This window comes from Octopus sinensis, linkage group LG18 (assembly GCF_006345805.1).
Source record: "Octopus sinensis linkage group LG18, ASM634580v1, whole genome shotgun sequence".
Classification (NCBI taxonomy): Eukaryota; Metazoa; Mollusca; class Cephalopoda; order Octopoda; family Octopodidae; genus Octopus; species Octopus sinensis.
This window is the reverse complement of record NC_043014.1, coordinates 42002563-42014562: the sequence shown is the minus strand read 5'-3', so window position 1 is coordinate 42014562 and position 12000 is coordinate 42002563. Positions and strand designations below refer to the sequence as shown.

At 39.3% G+C, this 12000-nt stretch overlaps 8 non-coding genes across 8 annotated transcripts; 5 read left to right on the top strand and 3 right to left on the bottom strand.

Annotated features, from left to right (window-relative positions):
* Positions 1-832: 832 nt before the first annotated feature.
* Trnan-guu lies at positions 833-906 on the top strand. Its single transcript has one exon. It is a non-coding gene; the product is annotated as a tRNA-Asn (tRNA).
* Positions 907-1461: 555 nt separating this feature from the next.
* Trnan-guu lies at positions 1462-1533 on the top strand. The gene has a single exon. It is a non-coding gene; the product is annotated as a tRNA-Asn (tRNA).
* Positions 1534-3515: 1982 nt separating this feature from the next.
* Trnan-guu lies at positions 3516-3589 on the top strand. Its single transcript has one exon. It is a non-coding gene; the product is annotated as a tRNA-Asn (tRNA).
* Positions 3590-5982: 2393 nt separating this feature from the next.
* Positions 5983-6056, top strand: Trnan-guu. The gene has a single exon. It is a non-coding gene; the product is annotated as a tRNA-Asn (tRNA).
* Positions 6057-8356: 2300 nt separating this feature from the next.
* Trnan-guu lies at positions 8357-8430 on the bottom strand. The gene has a single exon. It is a non-coding gene; the product is annotated as a tRNA-Asn (tRNA).
* Positions 8431-8642: 212 nt separating this feature from the next.
* On the bottom strand, positions 8643-8716 carry Trnan-guu. The gene has a single exon. It is a non-coding gene; the product is annotated as a tRNA-Asn (tRNA).
* A 587-nt stretch (positions 8717-9303) lies between these two features.
* On the bottom strand, positions 9304-9377 carry Trnan-guu. Its single transcript has one exon. It is a non-coding gene; the product is annotated as a tRNA-Asn (tRNA).
* Positions 9378-9875: 498 nt separating this feature from the next.
* Trnan-guu lies at positions 9876-9949 on the top strand. The gene has a single exon. It is a non-coding gene; the product is annotated as a tRNA-Asn (tRNA).
* The last annotated feature ends 2051 nt before the right edge of the window (positions 9950-12000 follow it).

Below are 12000 nucleotides of genomic sequence, written 5' to 3'. Positions count from 1 at the left end.
TGTCCTTTATTTTTCTGCTCTCTTCAGTTAAATCGAGGAGGGAAGGTTTTGTGCAGAAGGAAGGAAATGTTCTCAAGCCGGAAACCTTACTCAAATGCTTGCAATAAATGTAAAACCATCTAAGGTACTAGTGGTAATAGTAATTGTGGTGGTGGCGGCGGTGGTGGTGATAGTGGTGGTGGCGGCGGTGGTGGTGATAGTGGTGGTGGCGGCGGTTATGTTAAACAAGGCTGCAGATTAAGTCAACCAGTTATGAAATCCGGATTGCTAAAACCCAGAACAAACACATTATGACTAATTGGCAAAGACATATTCACCAATACATGCCAATGTGGTTGCCTCTGCGTGGTGACCCGAGATGCCAGGAAATAGCAAACAGATTCTGTGAAATCTTTCATCCAACTATTTCAAAATAAGATGAACTTCTTGACAATGTACCTTTAGATTTTCAAAAGGTATGGTTAATACCAGAATATCTTTGATCGTACTCCCTCAAATAGGTCTCTCTCTGACCTTACCTTACCTCATGCTTTATGATCGTCAAGGACAGAAACCTCACCGTCTTGGAGGGTCTGTTAAAATTAAGGGTGTAGCCCTTTTTACACCTGACTGATAAAATAATTTCACAAAACTGCATCTATTGATTTTAAAGACATAATTACGTCCAGAGAGAAAAAAAAAATGAAATAGAGAATGATATAAGACCGAAACTTGATTAAACCAAGGTTAATCGAAGAATTAAAAAACAAACATAAAATAAATGCGCCATTTATTAAATTAGGCTTCATTGCAAAACAAATAAATACATTGTGAACAAACTATAGCTTCAGTTGTCTCTGTGGCGCAATCGGTTAGCGCGTTCGGCTGTTAATCGAAATGTTGGTGGTTCAAGCCCACCCAGGAACGATATATTTTCTTTTGATTTGTTTATATCAATATCTATACACCTCAGGAATAAGATATATCATAACTTTAATAGTATAATTCTTACACATCACTTTCTCGCGCATATCGGCGGTCGTTATGTTCGACTCAAAAATCTTTGCCTGTCCACATTATACTAATTTTCGTGAAATATAGCAATCTCTCTCCATATCACGGTTTGCTATTTAAGCTTACGTTGATTCCTCCGTGGTGTTATTTTTGCATTTATGATAAAATAATTATATGCAAATTATTAAAAAAAGAAACTCAGTACAGTACTGTTTCTACTTCGCGGATTTTCACTTATCGCGGAGGTGTTCGGTACGTAACACCCGTGATAGTCGAGAGATTTACTGTATACTGAAAATTATATAAGTATAGATATCACTGCCGAAATTTTCCAGTCACGCGCTAGCCGATTGCGCCATAGAGCCAGCTGATAACGGATTTTGTGCCTTTCATACTTTAGAAATCTAATTAATCTTTGCTAAATTTCAAAACAATTAAATACCTTAGTGAGGAACGTCGCCAGTAGCTGTCTCTGTGGCGCAATCGGTTAGCGCGTTCGGCTGTTAACCGAAAGGTGGTGGTTCGAGTCCACCCAGGACGGTGATATTTGATATTTTACTTTTGACCTTTCGTATCACAATTTTGAACATGTATTCTAATCTGAAGAGGAAATATATGTAAATAATAATATAAAATACGGCGTAAAATAATAATAGATTTCCCTACATCAGTACCCTAACTTTCTTATCTTATCATTGAACTATGAAATGCTTCACGAACTCCCTATACACCAACTTCTCAAAATCGAGCCAATCAGACACTCTCGTTACTATATGTGCACGCACCGGTTTGACTCTATCAACAGCTAATCACATGAGTACACTCACAATAGTACAATACCAATTAATACACAAACTCCGGTCACAATTATAATTTAATAGATCCCTCACAGAAAATCCTGCTTGTAACTCTATCGAGTAAATACGCGTGGTCAGTGGTTAGTGAATTTGGCTCACGATCGAAAGATCATGAGTTCGATTCCCGGCGTCGCTTTGTGTCATTGAGCAAGAGTCTTGACTAACGTTGCTCAAGTCCACCCATTTGGCAAAAATGAGTAGCTATGTCCTTATTTTTCTGCTTTCTTCGGTAAATCAAGGAGGGAAGGTCTTTGTGCAGAAGGAAGGAAATGTTCTCAAGCCGGAGACCTTACTCAAATGCTGCAATAAATGAAACTCCAGTAAAAAATCTAAGGTCCTAGTGGTAGTAGTAATTGTGGTGGTGGTGGCGGCGGTGGTGTAGTGGTGGTGGGAGTGGCGGCGGCGGCGGAGACAGTGACAACGACGGCGGTGGTGTGTTAAACAAGGCTGGCAGATTAAGTCAACTAGTTATGAAATCCGGATTGCTAAAACCCAGAACAAACACATTATGACTAATTGGCAAAGACATATTCACCAATACATGCCAATGTGGTTGCCTCTGCGTGGTGACCCGAGATGCCAGGAAATAGCAAACAGATTTGTGAAATCTTTCATCCAACTATTTCAAAATAAGATGAACTTCTTGACAATGTACCTTTAGATTTTCAAAAGGTATGGTTAATACCAGAAATCTTTGATCGTACTCCCTCAAATAGGTCTCTCTCTGACCTTACCTTACCTCATGCTTTATGATCGTCAAGGACAGAAACCTCACCGTCTTGGAGGGTCTGTTAAATTAAGGGGTAGCCCTTTTTACACCTGACTGATAAAATAATTTCACAAAACTGCATCTATTGATTTTAAAGACATAATTACGTCCAGAGAGAAAAAAAAAAGAAATAGAGAATGATATAAGACCGAAACTTGATTAAACCAAGGTTAATCGAAGAATTAAAAAACAAACATAAAAAATAATGCGCCATTTATTAAATTAGGCTTCATTGCAAAACAAATAAATATTGTGAACAACTATAGCTTCAGTTGTCTCTGTGGCGCAATCGGTTAGCGCGTTCGGCTGTTAATCGAAATGTTGGTGGTTCAAGCCCACCAGGAACGATATTTTCTTTTGATTTGTTTATATCAATATCTATACACCTCAGGAAATAAGATATATCATAACTTTATAGTATAATTCTTACACATCACTTTCCGCGCATATCGGCGGTCGTTATGTTCGACTCAAAAATCTTTGCCTGTCCACATTATACTAATTTTCGTGAAATATAGCAATCTCTCTCCATATCACGGTTTGCTATTTAAGCTTACGTGATTCCTCCGTGGTGTTATTTTTGCATTTATGATAAAATAATTATATGCAAATTATTAAAAAAAGAAACTCAGTACAGTATGTTTCTACTTCGCGGATTTTCACTTATCGCGGAGGTGTTCGGTACGTAACCACCCGTGATAGTCGAGAGATTTACTGTATACTGAAAATATATAAGTATAGAATCACTGCCGAAATTTTCCAGTCACGCGCTAGCCGATTGCGCCATAGAGCCAGCTGATAACGGATTTTGTGCCTTTCATACTTTAGAAATCTAATTAATCTTTGCTAAATTTCAAAACAATTAAATACCTTAGTGAGGAACGTCGCCAGTAGCTGTCTCTGTGGCGCAATCGGTTAGCGCGTTCGGCTGTTAACCGAAAGGTTGGTGGTTCGAGTCCACCCAGGGACGGTGATATTTGATATTTTACTTTTGACCTTTCGTATCACAATTTTTGAACATGTATTCTAATCTGAAGAGGAAATATATGTAAATAATAATATAAAATACGGCGTAAAATAAATAATAGATTTCCCTACATCAGTACCCTAACTTTCTTTATCTTATCATTGAACTATGAAATGCTTCACGAACTCCCTATACACCAACTTCTCAAAATCTAGCCAATCAGACACTCTCGTTACTATATGTGCACGCACCGGTTGACTCTATCAACAGCTAATCACATGAGTACACTCACAATAGTACAATACCAATTAATAACAAACTCCGTTCGTCACAATTATAATTTAATAGATCCCTCACAGAAAATCCTGCTTGTAACTCTATCGAGTAAATACGCGTGGCTCAGTGGTTAGTGAATTTGGCTCACGATCGAAAGATCATGAGTTCGATTCCCGGCGTCGCTTTGTGTCATTGAGCAAGAGTCTTGACTTAACGTTGCTCAAGTCCACCCATTTGGCAAAAATGAGTAGCTATGTCCTTAATTTTTCTGCTTTCTTCGGTTAAATCAAGGAGGGAAGGTCTTTGTGCAGAAGGAAGGAAATGTTCTCAAGCCGGAGACCTTACTCAAATGCTTGCAATAAATGAAACTCCAGTAAAAACATCTAAGGTCCTAGTGGTAGTAGTAATTGTGGTGGTGGTGGCGGCGGTGGTGGTAGTGGTGGTGGGAGTGGCGGCGGCGGCGGAGACAGTGACAACGACGGCGGTGGTGGTGTTAAACAAGGCTGCAGATTAAGTCAACTAGTTATGAAATCCGGATTGCTAAAACCCAGAACAAACACATGATTACTGATTAGCAAAGAAATGGATGGAGCACTCCGTCGGTTGCGACGATGAGGGTCCCAGCTGATACGATCAACGGAACAGCTTGCTCGTGATATTAACGTGCAAGTGGCTGAGCACTCCACAGACACGTGTACCCTAACGTAGTTCTCGAGGAGATTCAGCGTGACACAGAGTGTGACAAGGCTGGCCCTTTGAAATACAGGTACAAGAGAAACAAGAAGAAAGAGCGAGAGAAAGTTGTGGTGAAAGAGTACATCAGGGTTCACCACCACCCCCTGCCGGAGGCTCGTGGAGCTTTAGGTGTTTTCGCTCAATAAACACTCACAATGCCCGGTCTGGGAATCGAAACCGCGATCCTCCGACCGCGAGTCCGCTGCCCTAACTACTGGGCCATTGCGCCTCCACACAGCAAAGACATATTCACCAATAAATGCCAACGTGGTTGCCTCTGCGTGGTGACCCGAGATGCCAGGAAATAGCAAACAGATTCTGTGAAATCTTTCATCCAACCATTTCAAAATAAGTTGAACTTCTTGACAATGTAGTTTTAGATCTGGTTAATACCAGAATATCTTTGATCGTATTCCTCACGTAGGTCTCTCTCTGAAATTACCTTACCTCATGCTTTATGATCGTCAAGGATAGAAACCTCACCGTCTTGGAGGGTCTGTTAAAATCAAGGGTGTAGCCCTTTTTACACCTGACTGATAAAATAATTTCACAAAACTGCATCTATTGATTTTAAAGACATAATTACGTCCAGAGAGAAAATAAAATGAAATAGAGAATGATATAAGACCGAAACTTGATTAAACCAAGGTTAATCGAAGAATTAAAAAACAAACATAAAATAATGCGCCATTTATAAATTAGGCTTCATTGCAAAACAAATAAATACATTGTGAACAAACTATAGCTTCAGTTGTCTCTTGTGGCGCAATCGGTTAGCGCGTTTCGGCTGGTTAATCGAAATGTTGGTGGTTCAAGCCCACCCAGGAACGATATATTTTCTTTTGATTTGTTTATATCAATATCTATACACCTCAGGGAATAAATATATCTTCACTTTAATAGTATAATTCTTACACATCACTTTCTCGCGCATATCGGTGGTCGTTATGTTCGACTCAAAAATCTTTGCCTGTCCACATTATACTAATTTTCGTGAAATATAGCAATCTCTCTCCATATCACGGTTTGCTATTTAAGTTTACGTCGATTCCTCCGTGGTGTTATTTTTGCATTTATGATAAAATAATTATATGCAGATTATTAAAAAAAGAAACTCAGTACAGTACTGTTTCTACTTCGCGGATTTTCACTTATCGCGGAGGAGTATGGAACGTAACACCCGTGATAGTCGAGAGATTTACTGTATACTGAAAATTATATAAGTATAGATATCACTGCCGAAATTTTCCAGTCACGCGCTAACCGATTGCGCCATAGAGCCAGCTGATAACGGATTTCGTGCTTTTCGTACATAAGAAATCTAATTAAACTTTGCTAAATTTCAAAACAATTAAATACCTTAGTGAGGGACATTACCAGCAGCTGTCTCCGTGGCGCAACCGGTTAGCGCGTTCGGCTGTTAACCGAAATGTTGGTGGTTCGAATCCACCCAGGGACGTGGCATTTGATATTTTACTTTTGGCCTTTCGTATCACAATTTTTGAACATGTATTCTAATCTGAAAAGGAAATATATATAAATAATAATAATAATAAACGACTTAAAATAAATAATAGATTTCCCTACATCAGTACCCTAACATTGTTTATCTTATCATTGAACTATGAAATGCTTCACGAACTCCCTATACACCAACTTCTCAAAATCTAGCCAATCAGACACTCTCGTTACTATATGTGCACGTACCAGTTTGACTCTATCAGTTGCTAATCACATGAGTACACTCACAATAGTACAATACCAATTAATAACAAACTCCGTTCGTCACAATTATAATTTAATAGATCTCTCACTGAAAATCCTGCTTGTAACTCTATTGAGTAAATACGCGTGGCTCAGTGGTTAGTGAATTCGACTCTCGATCGTAAGGTCATGAGTTCGATTCCTGGCGTCGCGTTGTGTCATTAAGCAAGAAAATTGACTTCATGTTGCTCCAGTTGTGCCTCTAATTGAAAGAGCCAACCATCTCACATTTCGTGTCACGCTGGATCTCCCCGAGAACTACGTCAAGGATGCGCGTGTTTGTGGAGTGCTCAGCCACTTGTATATTAATTTCAGAAGCAGATTGTTCCGTTGATCGGCTCAATTGCAACACTCGTTTTAGTATCCAACAGAGTGCCAGTTATTGAGTCGCATGAAAACAGTTCATAGTCTTATGAATCGCATAAGAAAACTTTTCTAATACCCATACTAAATATGCTTTCAATTACACATTTCCCTAGCGATCTATGTAAAAAGTAATCAAAACCTGACAATATTTATATATATTATATATATATATATATATATATATATATATTATATATATATATATATATATATATATATATATATATATAGGGAAAGTTTACGAAAACAAAAGAAAAGACGAAGGCAGGTGGTGTACAAAACAAACAGATGTATTAGTATAACGCTCAGGAATAGAAAAAGTCTTTTACGTTTCGAGCCTACGCTCTTCTACAGAAAGGGACACAGAAAAAAACAAGGAGAGAAAAAAATGTGTGTCGTGACTAACGATCTATCATGGCGTCTATATATATAGACTCACATACGTACACACACAAGCATGAATATACAATGAGCGTCTTCATAGTTTCTTTGAACTTCATAGAATCGAACCCGAAACAGTGTGGTTGTTAAGCGTCCTTCTTAACCATATAGCTATGTCCTTTATTTTTCTGCTTTCTTCGGTTAAATCGAGGAGGGAAGGTCTTTGTGCAGAAGGAAGGAAATGTTCCCAAGCCGGAGACCTTACTGAAATGCTTGCAATAAATGAAACTCCAGTAAAAACATCTAAGGTCCTAATGGTTGTGGTGGTGGGTGCGGCGGCGGCGGCGGCGGAGGCAGTGGCAACGAGGGCGGTGGTGGTGTTAAACAAGGCTGCAGATTAAGTCAACCAGTTACGAAATACGGATTGCTAAAACCCAGAACAAACACATGATTACTGATTAGCAAAGACATATTCACCAATACATGCCAACGAGGTTGCTTCTGCGTGGTGACTCGAGATGACAGGAAATAGCAGACAGATTCTGTGAAATCTCTCACCCAACCATTTCAAAATAAGATGAACTTCTTGACAATGTACCTTTAGATTTTCAAAAGGTATGGTTAATACCAGAATATCTTTGATCGTACTCCCTCAAATAGGTCTCTCTCTGAAATTACCTTATCTCATGCTTTATACTCGTGAAGGACAGAAACCTCACCGTCTTGGAGGGTCTGTTAAAATCAAGGGTGTAGCCCTTTTTACACCTGACCGATAAAACAATTTCACAAAACTGCATCTATTGATTTTAAAGACATAATTACGTCCAGAGAGAAAAAAAAATGAAATAGAGAATGATATAAGACCGAAACTTGATTAAACTAAGGTTAATCGAAGAATTAAAAGAAATAATAAAATAAAATAAAATAAAATAAACGCGCCCTTTTAAAGCCTAGCCAGGCTCATAGGCCCGGTTTCCCGGTTTCTACGGCGTATGTGTTCCCCACCTGGACGGGACGCCAGTCCATCGCAGCATTACTCATTTTTGCCAGCTGAGTGGACTGGAGCAACGTGAAATGAAGTGTTTTGCTCAAGAACACAACGCGTCGCCCGGTCCACGAATCGAAACCACAATCCTACGATCATGGTGCTGAAACCCTAACCACTATGCTACACGCCTCCACAATCGAAGAATTAAACTACCGAATAAATAAAAACAGTGGTTAAAAGAAAAAAAAAAAAAAATCAGTCGTCCCTGGGTGGGCTTGAACCACCAACCTTTCGGTTAACAGCCGAACGCGCTAACCGATTGCGCCACAGAGACGACATGCTAACTATTTTTTTTACATAGACATATGTGTGTATGTGTGTGTGTGTGTGTGTATGTGTGTGTGTGTGTGTATCTTTGTGCCTGTCTGTGTTCCCACCGCAGCTTCACAACCGGTGTTGGTGTGTTTACGTTCCCGTAAAAGAGTACGGTAGAATAAGTACTAGGCTTTAAAAAGTAAATACTAGGGTAAAAAAAAAGAAACCACTCGTCCCTGGGTGGGCTTGAACCACCAACCTTTCGGTTAACAGCCGAACGCGCTAACCGATTGCGCCACAGAGACGACATGAAAGTTGTTGACATAAATATATATTTCTTTTTTTTCTTGCTGATAAGCTGTTAGATAATCAATTGTTTGTGGTTCTGCAGGCCGTAACTGACATTCTTCAGTAATCTTCTCTCTATATAAACGGCAGTTTGTCTGTGTGTGTGTCTGTGTGTCTGTCAGGTTGTACCCTCACCCTGACCACGGCTTTCAACCGATTCTGATGAAACTTGACACACACATAGCCCAATGTCATAATTCAAAACTAACGCAGCGAAAATTTTGAAAAGTTCCCCCAGTTCTGAAAAAAATCGATAAATTCGACATCGGGTCGAGAATCAGAAACACAAACCACAGACTGTCTAGGGGACGCAACTCCACAAAATTTACCATCATTTTCTTTTTCCATTTTTTGGCTATAACTCTCTAAAAATGCTTTATAGTTATTTCCCTTACAAACCCGAGCAACGCCGGGCGATACTGCTAGTTACTAATAAAAGTATATGACTTTCTTGACATCAATACCCTAAAATTGTCTTATTAGTAGTTACTGAACATTGTTAAACATCCTCATAAATAAAAGCAGGAGTTTAACAAATACAACCCGTCCCTGGGTGGACTCGAACCACCAACCTTTCGGTTAACAGCCGAACGCGCTAACCGATTGCGCCACAGAGACGACATGCTAGCTAGATTTTACATAGACATATATATATTTCTTTTATTTCTTTTTTCCGATTTTTAATAACAGATTTATGAAAAGCCGCGGGAAATATTAACTTGTTTACTAAGTTCGCTAATCAGAAATCAATAATTAATTAATTTCTTATATTTCTCTTAATTAAAAAGTCAGAAGTATACTTTCCAGCAAATCAGCATCTGGCTGAATGGGTATTCCTTAGGCAAGTTCAATTTTTTTATCTTTTGTTTTTTATTTGTTTCAGCCATATGATTGTGGCCATGCTGGGGCACCGCGTTGTTTTAGTCGAACATATTGACCCTAGTATTTACTTTTTAAAGCCTAGTACTTATTCTACCGTACTCTTTTACGGGAATGTAAACACACCAACACCGGTTGTGAAGCTGCGGTGGGACCACAGACAGGCACAAAGATACACACACACACACACACACACACATATATATATATCTATGTAAAAAAAATAGTTAGCATGTCGTCTCTGTGGCGCAATCGGTTAGCGCGTTCGGCTGTTAACCGAAAGGTTGGTGGTTTAAGTCCACCCAGGGACGGGTTGTGTTTTTTTACTCCTGTTTTTATGTATGAGGATGTTTAACAATGTTCAGTAATTACTAATAAAACAATGTTAGGGTATTGATGTAAAGAAAGTCATATATATATATATATATATGTATAAAAAATATATATAAAAAATGCAAGATGGGACAAGAACGCAAAGCACTCAAATAGACGACACAAAAAACGGACAGGTCATTCGAAGCCTCTAATCTTCATTCAAGAACCGGATCATCCTCGCAATTTCGGCTACACACACACGATTGGCTCCTGTCAGTTTCCCTCTACCAAATCAACTCACAAGACGGCCCAGGACTATTGAAGAAGATACTTACCCAAAGCACCACGCAGTGGGCCTGAACCCGTAACCATGTGGTTGGGAAGCAAGCTATTTACCACACAGCCACTCCTACGCCATTCTAGGGACACGATGTCTAATTCATTTAATTTACATCGACCTTTCATTTGATAAAGACATGAACACCAGATTAAACCGATACTAAGATTTTAAGGTCAAATCTTCTGCTATTTTTATTACTGCTGTCGGTGTCATTACTGTTGTTGTTGTTGTTGCTTCTGATATTGTTTAGTTCAAGGTTAGCACTGGTCTAATTTTATGAAAAATCAATAAAATAAGTACCAGTGAAACCTTGGTATCGATATAATCGAACAGATCCCATCCTTTAAATCCAGAGCTTGTGCATATGGTAAAAGGGGTTATTTTCTGGTTTAATTCTATAATTTTCATCCATACAACTTCATTGTCAACAATTGGTTAAATTTTATATATATTACTAGCAGTATCGCCCGGCGTTGCTCAGGTTTGTAAGGGAAATAACTATAAAGCATTTTTAGAGAGTTATAGCCAAAAAATAGCAAAAAAATGGAAAAAAAATGATGGTAAATTTTTTTTTGAGAGTAATAAAAGAGTTGAGTTGCGTCCCCTAGACAGTCTGTGGTTTGTTTTTTTTTATTCTCGACCCCATGTCGAATTATCGATTTTTTTCAGAACTGGGGGAACTTTTCAAAATTTTCGCTGCGTAGTTTTTGAATTATGACATTGGGCTATGTGGTGTCAAGTTTCATCAGAATCGTTTGAAAGCGTGGTCAGGGTGAGGGTACGAGAAAACAGACACACAGAAACACGCACAGACAAACTGCCGTTTATATAGAGAGAGATGTTCTTTGATCTTTTGCTTGTTTCATTCATCGGATTGCCGCCATTCTGGAGCAACGACTCGGAGTGTTTTAGTCAAATAAATCAAGCTTAGTTCTTATTTTTTAAAGCTGGGTACTTATTCTTTCGGGCTCTTGTGCCGAACCGCTAACTTACAGAGACGTAAACGAAACAATACCTATTTCTTTATTACCCACAAGGGGCTAAACACAGAGGGGACAAACAAGGACAGACATAGGTATTAAATCGATTACATCGACCCTAGTGCGTAACTGGTACTTAATTTATCGACCCTGAAAGGATGAAAGGCAAAGTCGACCTCGGCGGAATTTGAACTCACAACGTAACGCAGACGAAATACCGCTAAGCATTTCGCCCGGCGTGCTAACGTTTCTGCCAGCTCGCCGGTTGTTAAGCGGTGCTGCTGGGGAACAGGCATTACACACGCACACACACACACACGCACACGCACACGCGCGCACACACACAGAGAAATACACTCACATATATATATATATGATCTAATCTTCGAAATTGCTGGATTTGATGCTTACGAGAAAAAAAATTTTCATGAATCAGACATAACCAACTGAAGAGGAGAGGAAAAGATAGTGGGAGTGGGAGGGAGAGAGGGGGGAGGGAGGGAGACGGAGAAAGAGAAAGGGACGGAGAGAAAGGGGAGGGAGAGAAAGAGGGGAGTGAGAGAAAGAGAGAGAGCTAGAGACAGACAGACAGACAGAGATACAGAAGAGAAAGATAAAGTAGGAGAGAAAATACAGAGACAATCGTACACGAGAGAGAGAGAGAGAGAGAGTGAGTGAGAGGGAGAAAGAGAGAGATAGAAACAGAGAGAGAAGAAGAAAGAGAGCA